The following is an 8,094-nucleotide window of genomic DNA, read 5'->3' on the forward strand; positions in this document are numbered from 1 at the left end:
TGTATACTGCTACGCAGGAGAAATAGTGACTTGGAGGTATTAGCTGGGTTTGTAACGCAGGGTTTTACACTACCAACACCTTCTGATTCATGCTGTGGTTGTCTGTTATCAAGCAGACTACACCGAATTGAAGCTCGTCCATGTGGTTATATATCAATGTTTAGAGCCAATACAGGTTTTGCACTCATGTTCTTTAATGGTTAAAACATCTTATATCTTTAGTGTTTGAACGTTTCATTACTAAATTTACCATCATTGTGTGAAGTGTTGCTATGCCATATGTCAAAATTACTTTAGCATTACTAAGGTCGTTCATTAGATTAACATAAGCATTTCGGGTGTACTTGGGCTGTGCGGCTCAGACGGTTAAGGCGCTGGCCCTATGACGCCAAGTTGGCAGGTTCGATCTTGGCTTAGTCTGGTCGTGTTTGAAGGTGCTCATGTATATCAGCCTCGTGTCGGCAGATTTACTGGCACGTAAATGAACTACTACAGGACTAAATTCCGGCATTTCGGCGTCTCTGAAAACCGTAACAAATTAGCTTGTGGGACGTAAATCCAATAACATTATTTTGGGTGTACTTCCCTTTCATTGGGTGCTGATATAAGAAATTGTCCACCACTTAAAAACTAATTCAACAAATTGTGTTTCAAAGTTCTAATGAGAGCGAATAAATTGAGGAATTTCGCACCTTAATTTATTTTGAAACATTCAAAATCATGTTATAAATACCATTTTAAGAGCTTTATCTTGTATTTTCATCTATGCAGCGAAGTGAAATCTAAGAGAAAACGTTATTTGACTAAATGAAATTTGTAAATAATCAGCTTGTTATTCTCTTTTCTAGTAGAATATATGTGATTCTAATTGATTATTAGTGCGTACTTGTTGGCGAAGCGTTTTCATACGTGAAAAATTGATTTTCCCTATGATGTTACATTTATCATGTTAAATTACCGCCATTGACCAGATCAAGACCGACTCCAATCCTCAGACCTTAATGCTACTCTCGATCGCTCAAAGATGACAAATCGAGTAACCGGACATGTTGGAAATGAGGGCTAGTTTTGGTTTGCTGTTACCGTATGTAGTCGGTGTAATTTCTTGAAAGTTGACGATAAATGTTAGCTTCTCTGTAGAATACAGGTGTGCGAGTGTATTTATATGAGTCAGTGGACACTTAGAATCTGCAATTATAAGCATTAATGTGAAAATTTTGTTTGTTTTGATCGTGTTGTGAACCAGGTTTAAGTCTGCAATGCCTCTCATACAACTATTCTTGAGTTTTATACAAAACCAATAAGAGAGAAATGAATCAGGAATATACATCGTGATCATTTTGAAGCCAATGACAAAACTGTAGGTGTGCATACATCGTTTAGAGAATAAGTCTGAGGTTAGGGAAGACTTTTCTCTAATATTCCTAACGGTGAACCTATTTGTGTTCTTCGAATATTATTAATGTCACGGTACAAAAGACGACCATCGCCAGTTAACTTGTAGGCGCCGTTAAAAGCTATTAGATATATTCATTAGGGTACAAGAAAAGAGTAGAGGTGCGGAAATATTTGGCTGGATCTTGCAGTATAACGAAACTTATAATTGTGTCAGATGGAGCAAACTATGTACTGTTACACCAGAGAAATAGTGACTTGGAGGGACTGGTTGGGTTTGTAACTCAGGGTTTTACACTAGCAACACCTTCCGATTCATGCTGCGGTTATCTGCCGAACTGAAGCTCGTCTATGTGGTTAAATATTAATGTTTAGAGTCAATACAAATTTTTCACTCATGTTCTTTAATGGGTAAAAACCTATTATATCTTTGGTGTCTGAACGTTTCATTACTAAGGTTAGGTTAGTTCATTGGGTTAGCATACCGGTAATCATTTCAGATGTAGTTGGGCTGAGTAGCTCAGGTGGTTAAGGCGCTGGCCTTCTGATCCCAAGTTGGCAGGTTCAATCCTGGCTCAGTCCGGTGGTATTTGAATGTGCTTAATTATATCAGCCTCGTGTCGATATATTTACCGGCACGCAAAATAACTACTGCAGGACTAAATTCCGGCATTTCGGCTTCTTTGAAAACCGTAAAAAGTAGTTAGTGGGACATAAAGCCAATAATATCATCATTTCGGGTCTACTTACCTTTCACCGGGTGCTGAATACAAGAAATTGTCCACCGCTTCAAAACTAAGTCACAAAATTAAGTTTCATAGTTCTCATGAGAGCGAATAATTTGAGGAAGTTCACACCTTAACTTATTTTGAAATATTGAAAATGATGTTATAAACACCATTTTAACAGTTTTATTATGTACTTTCATATATCCAGTGAAGTGAAAGCGAAGAGAAAACGTTATTTGACTAATTGAAATTTCTAAATAATCAGCTTGTTCTCTTTTCCAGTAGAATATATGTGATCGTAGTTGATTATATGTGGTGCGTACTTATTGGCGAAGCGTTTCCATACACGAACAAGTGATGTTACATTGGCCATGTTAAATTACGGCCGTTTGTATAATATTTACGTGGTATTTTCGTGTTATAGCCATTACCAGCAGTCCGGCTACTCCAGCTGCTAATTTTTTTATATTAAGGTCTGAGGATTGGAGTCGGTCTTGATCTGCTCAAGGCAAATCGAGTACCTGGACATGTCGGAAACGTGGGTTTGTTTTGGTTTGTTGTTATCGTATGTAATTGGTGTAATTTCATGAATGTTGACGATAAATGTGAGTTTCCTTTTAGAATATAAGTGTGCGAATGAATGTATATGGGTCAGGATCTGTAATTATACGCCGTAATATGAGAATGTGTTTGTTTTGGTGGTGTTGTGATCCAGGTTTAAGTCTAATTATGGCAATATCTCTCATACAACTATTCTTTTCTACAGAATAAAACATTAAGATAAACATGGATTAGGAATACACATCGCATCACGTGCTCAAACGACCGTCAGCCTTGTTGCATCCCCTTTGGTATTACCTGAAAGGGGATGACTAAGACAGCTCGGGGAACTTCCCAGCCCACCCGATGACATGCCACGGCCCTTCCTCTATTGTTCCCTTCATCTAGTTTCTCCATGCGCTTTCCGGAAGACGACGGGGAAGGTTCGATCTCCAGCCAAACCCTGAATGTTGTAGTGGCCCAACATCGAGGTATAAATACAAGACCCCTGCGAGCGAGCTATCGTGGTGTCGGAGAGACCAGTGTGTAGGTGCAGGTGACAGAACGAAAGACTGAACTGTGTGTTCGTGTAACTTTGTGGACTGAGCCGTGAGGTTGCGAGGAAACGTGCTATCGTGAGTGCTGTTGAATTCTGTTGGGTTGTTTAGTTGTTCACTGCATGGGACTGTGTGAAGAACTGGATCATAAGTGGAGTAGAACCAATGAAGAGTAGTCGTGTGTTGTACAGCCAGTGTTCAAATTCGGCTGTCTACGAACGTGGAGGTGTTTGGACTTTGGGAAAGTGAAAGTAAGGAGTATAGGCGTTCCCAGGTAGCAACCGGCCGGGACTCGCGGGTGTGTGTACAGAAGAGAGATTTGTAAATAGACTAGTAATTAGTGTGGCCATTCATAACTGGTTAGATTTGTTTGTGTTTAAATATGTGTGTGTGTGCATTTATTAGGCCAACCTGAAATAAATTAGAATAATGAAACAGATGGAGTTTTATATTCGTAACAATACTGATTATTTTGAAGTCATGACAGAACTGTAGTATGCATACATCATTTTGAGAAGAAGTCTGAGGTTAGGGAAGACTTTTCTCTAATTCCAAAAGGTGAACCTATTCGTGTTTCTCGAAAAATATTAATTTAGGTAGAATATATTTGATATTGCGATACTCCGTCATTGTCTATGTGCTTCAAAGTGTCAAGTGATGTAGATGCAAGTGTATTTTACAATAATCTGTTCTTGCCTACGGAAATGTTTGGCTGGGTCTTGGAATGTATCACAACCTGTAAGTGTGACAGATGGAGCAATCTGTGCACTGTTATACAGAAGAAACAGTGACTTGTAACGCAGGGTTTTACATAACCAACACCCAGTGGCGAGCATTGCGGGTAGGCTAGGTACTCGGCGCCTACCCAGCCAAGGAATAAATTGGACCTAATTAAAATTGTATGAAAAATAACATTACTAAATAAAATCCTCAAATATATTTGCCAGTTTCAATGGACGTGGAAATCTTAATTTTTTTTTCATTTTGGCTAATGTTATGTACCGATTTCGCATGGCTGTTTTCAAATGCATGATTCGTAGAATAAACAGTCTTTGTAGTCAGTCACACCGCCCCTCCCACTCGTCTATGAAGTTGTGAGCAGGACTCCTTCCTGTTTGGTGTTCCAGGCACCGCATTTAGGCCTCGCAACGAGCATAGTGTTCCCCTACATAGCCAGTACATTACATAGGCCGGCGCATGCGCTGTGACTTGTGTACGTAGCAGCTTGCCGTAAGACATTCCCTGGTTGGCGCTATTGGAAGCGCTTTTGGTGGCAGTTTAACTATGGTTGTAGTTTTTATTTCAACAGAGTGATTAATAATTAAGTTGATATTGCTGGATTATGACAGAATATCGTCGAAGCATATCGCTGATGATTCTTTTTTACAAATGTTTCGGCTCTCGTTCCTTTAGTGAAAAAGTGACATTGTAACAGCATAGAGTTACCTCTTCGTAGCTGGTCTTTTACATAGGCTGGTGCATACACCGTGCTTTGTATACATGGCAGCTTACAGTGGAACATTCTTTGGCAGGTGATATTGGAAGCGTCTTTGGTGGTGAAGTAACTGAGGTTAATAGTGTTTATTTCAAGTGAGTGGAAAAATTGGGCGATATTGTTGCATTGTGGCAGAAAATCGTTGCATTTTTCAAGACTTAAAAAAACCTTTTGTTTCTCGACCATTTAGGGAAAACAGTCAGCGATTCCAAAGTTAACATATCTTCATAAGGAAAAGTGTAGATAATATTTACGTCATTTTAATGTGAATCGATACGAGAAAAGTAATTGTATCGTTGGAAGTTGTCATTTTAATAAATTATTTTGCCGGCCATGCTTATTATTTTGTACTTAACACACTCTTTGTAGCAAGGAAGGTTATAGTAATTTAAATAATCTCAGTAATGCCATTGTCAAGCATGAAAATCGCAAAGTCATTTACGTTCGTTTGTTCAGCTTACTTGCTTCGGAAGTGTTCGCACTGATACCCAGCTGGATCCACAATTGAAAGCTGATGTATTGCGTCACATTGAAATTGTCAAGAAGAACAGAGAAATATTAAAGCGCCTAATCGACGCAACATGCTTCTTATCCATGCAAGAATTGCCGTTTAAAGTACACGACGAAAGTGAAGGTTCGTTCAATAAAGATAATTATGTAGTATTTTTACATTTGTTGAGCAGCTATGACACTACACTTAGAGAATATCTAGAGTAGTCTTCAACTTTTAAGGACACATTGAACAAGATACAAAACGACTTGATTGCTGCTATCAGTAGTCTGTTGATGGAAAGCATAAGGAATGAGATTTCCATGGCCCAGCATGTAGCAATTATTTTAGTTGAAACTTCCGATATTAGCAACAAATCACAACTATCCACTACCCTCAGATATGTTCGTTACCAGACAGAACAGGTTCAAGAAAAGTTTATTTCATTCGTTGACGTAAGTGCAGATAACTCCGCTAGTGGTTTACTTAATCTTGTAATGAATATAGTGACTTCCTATGACATCAGAGAAAAAATGGTTGCCCGGATATACGACGGTGCTGCAGTGATGGCTGGTGAACTAAATGGAGTAAAAAGCAAAGTTCAAGAAACGTACCCTAGAGCTCTCTTTGTTCACTGTTTCAGTCACGTTCTAAATCTAGTCTTATGTGAGTCAGCTATGAGTGTTGACGATTGACGTATTTTTTCCAAACTCTCAATGGCCTAAGTAGTTTCTTCTCTAAGTCTACAAAATGCAGTCATACTCTTACTGATTATTCCAACAGAAAAATACCGCGAAATGCACCAACAAGATGGGATTTCTCTTCCAGAGTTGTAATGTTATCAAAGAGAATCGTGAATTACTGATGGACTTTCTACAAAGTATGTAGACAACTCATCAGACTGGGAAAATGAAACTGTGGCACTTGCACGTGGATATTTGTCTTTCCTTTCAGAATTTGAGACCAAATTCCTTCATAATGTTTTATCATCTATTCATATACCGATATTCTATGTAACATTCTTCAGGCAAAGCATTTGGACATACTGTACTGTGCAGAAAAGGTGAACGAAACATAATGCATTATTCAGAATGAAAGAGAGATTTGAAGCAGTGTGGAATGATCTTTGTGATGGTGTCGATTACGAAGAAGTGCTACGAAAGAGAAAACGCCTGGATATCGTGAAATATAGGAGAATATATTTTGAAACAATAGACAATATGACAAGTCACACTGCAGGCAGGCTTGTAAACTTGTCCCAAATTGAATTTCTTTCAATACTTGATCCAACCAAATTTGAAGTGCACAAATTAAATTTACCTAATTTCGCTCTAGGCGCGCTGAAAATGAAACACATTTCAATGTTTGATATTGTTCGACTAAAAATGAGCTGACTGTCTTATATGCCATGCGGGAGTTTTGTAGCAAATATCATCACGAAATGGCAACACGCTTGAAATCGAAGCAACTCCACATGATATTTGCAGAATTATATAAAGTGACATTAGTAGTACAGCAATGTATGTTCTAAAACAATGAATGTTGAGTCTGCATTTTACCTCTAGGCCATTGACCCCTTGCAAGGTCATTGGTCCCTAGTGGTATGGCTAGGGGGATTTTGCGTACGAGAGCAAGCCTAACCTCACAGTCGTCATTTGGAGCGACCTAACCTCACTGACGCAATTATGGAGGTTCCTAACCACACAGTCGAGATCTTGGAGTGGACTAACGTCACCGATGGCCTTTTCGGTAGGGGCCCAGTTTTACGGCAAGTTGCCCTTCCCGACGAAGTTTTATTCGCCATTTTGGAGGGGCCCAGTTTTATGCCCTTCCCTCCTCATCTGACACAGTCGCCATCTTGGAGGGGCCTTACTTAACAGACGTCATTTTGGAGGGGCCGATTTTTACGGCCAGATGCCCTTCCCTCCTCATCATGAGTCAGTCGCCATCTTGGAGAGACCTAACCTCACAAAAGCCATTTTGGAGCGGGCCCAGTTTTACGGCCAGATGCCCTTACCTCCTCATCTGACACACTCGCATCTTGGAGGGGCCTAATCTCACGGACGCAATTTTAGAGGAGCACAATTTTCCGCCCAGATGCCCTTTCCGACCTAGTTTTACGGCTAGATGCCTTTCCCTCATTGGGCTCAGTTTTATGGTCAGGCGCCGTTCCCTTTCATGGATTTTGCGTACGTGGAGGGGCCTAACCGCACAGACGCTATTTTTGGAGGGTCCCAGTTTTATGGCTAGACGCCTTTCCCTCCTTGGGATAGATTTACGATGAGATGCCCTTGCCGCTTCGCGGATTTTGCGTACGTGGAGGGGCCTAACCGCACAGAAACTATTTTGGAGGGTTCGCAGTTTTACGGCCAGATGCCCTTCCCTCCTCCTCATCTGGAATAGGTTTACGGATCGATGCCCTTCCCCTCACAGACAGCATTTTGGAGTGAGCTAACCTTACAGGGCCCAGTTATACGGTCAGATTCCATTCCGTCCTCCCCATCATTCTAGTAGTGTACTTCTCCTGATCTGGCCTAGTTTTACGGTCAGATGCCCTTCCCTCCTAATCTGGCTCAGTTTACGGTCAGATGCACCTGCCTCCTCCTCATCTGGCCTAGTTTTATGGCTAGATGCCCTTCCCTCCTCATAAACACCCTAGTACTGTACTCCTCCTTATTTGACATAGTTCTAATGTCAGATGGCCTTCTTCCTCTACATCATCCTAGTAGTGTCCTCCTGATCTGGCCCAGTTTCATTAAGCTCATGGATAAAAAAGCAGTTAGCATTTTGAATGTATTTTAATGACTGAAACACTTCGGTTATTGATATAACATCAAACTGGAGGGCACGGTGCGGACGTGTCCTTTTACCTTCTGATAAGTTCATTGA

The sequence above is a fragment of the Anabrus simplex genome, chromosome 1, assembly GCF_040414725.1.
Source record: "Anabrus simplex isolate iqAnaSimp1 chromosome 1, ASM4041472v1, whole genome shotgun sequence".
In the NCBI taxonomy this organism is placed as follows: domain Eukaryota; kingdom Metazoa; phylum Arthropoda; class Insecta; order Orthoptera; family Tettigoniidae; genus Anabrus; species Anabrus simplex.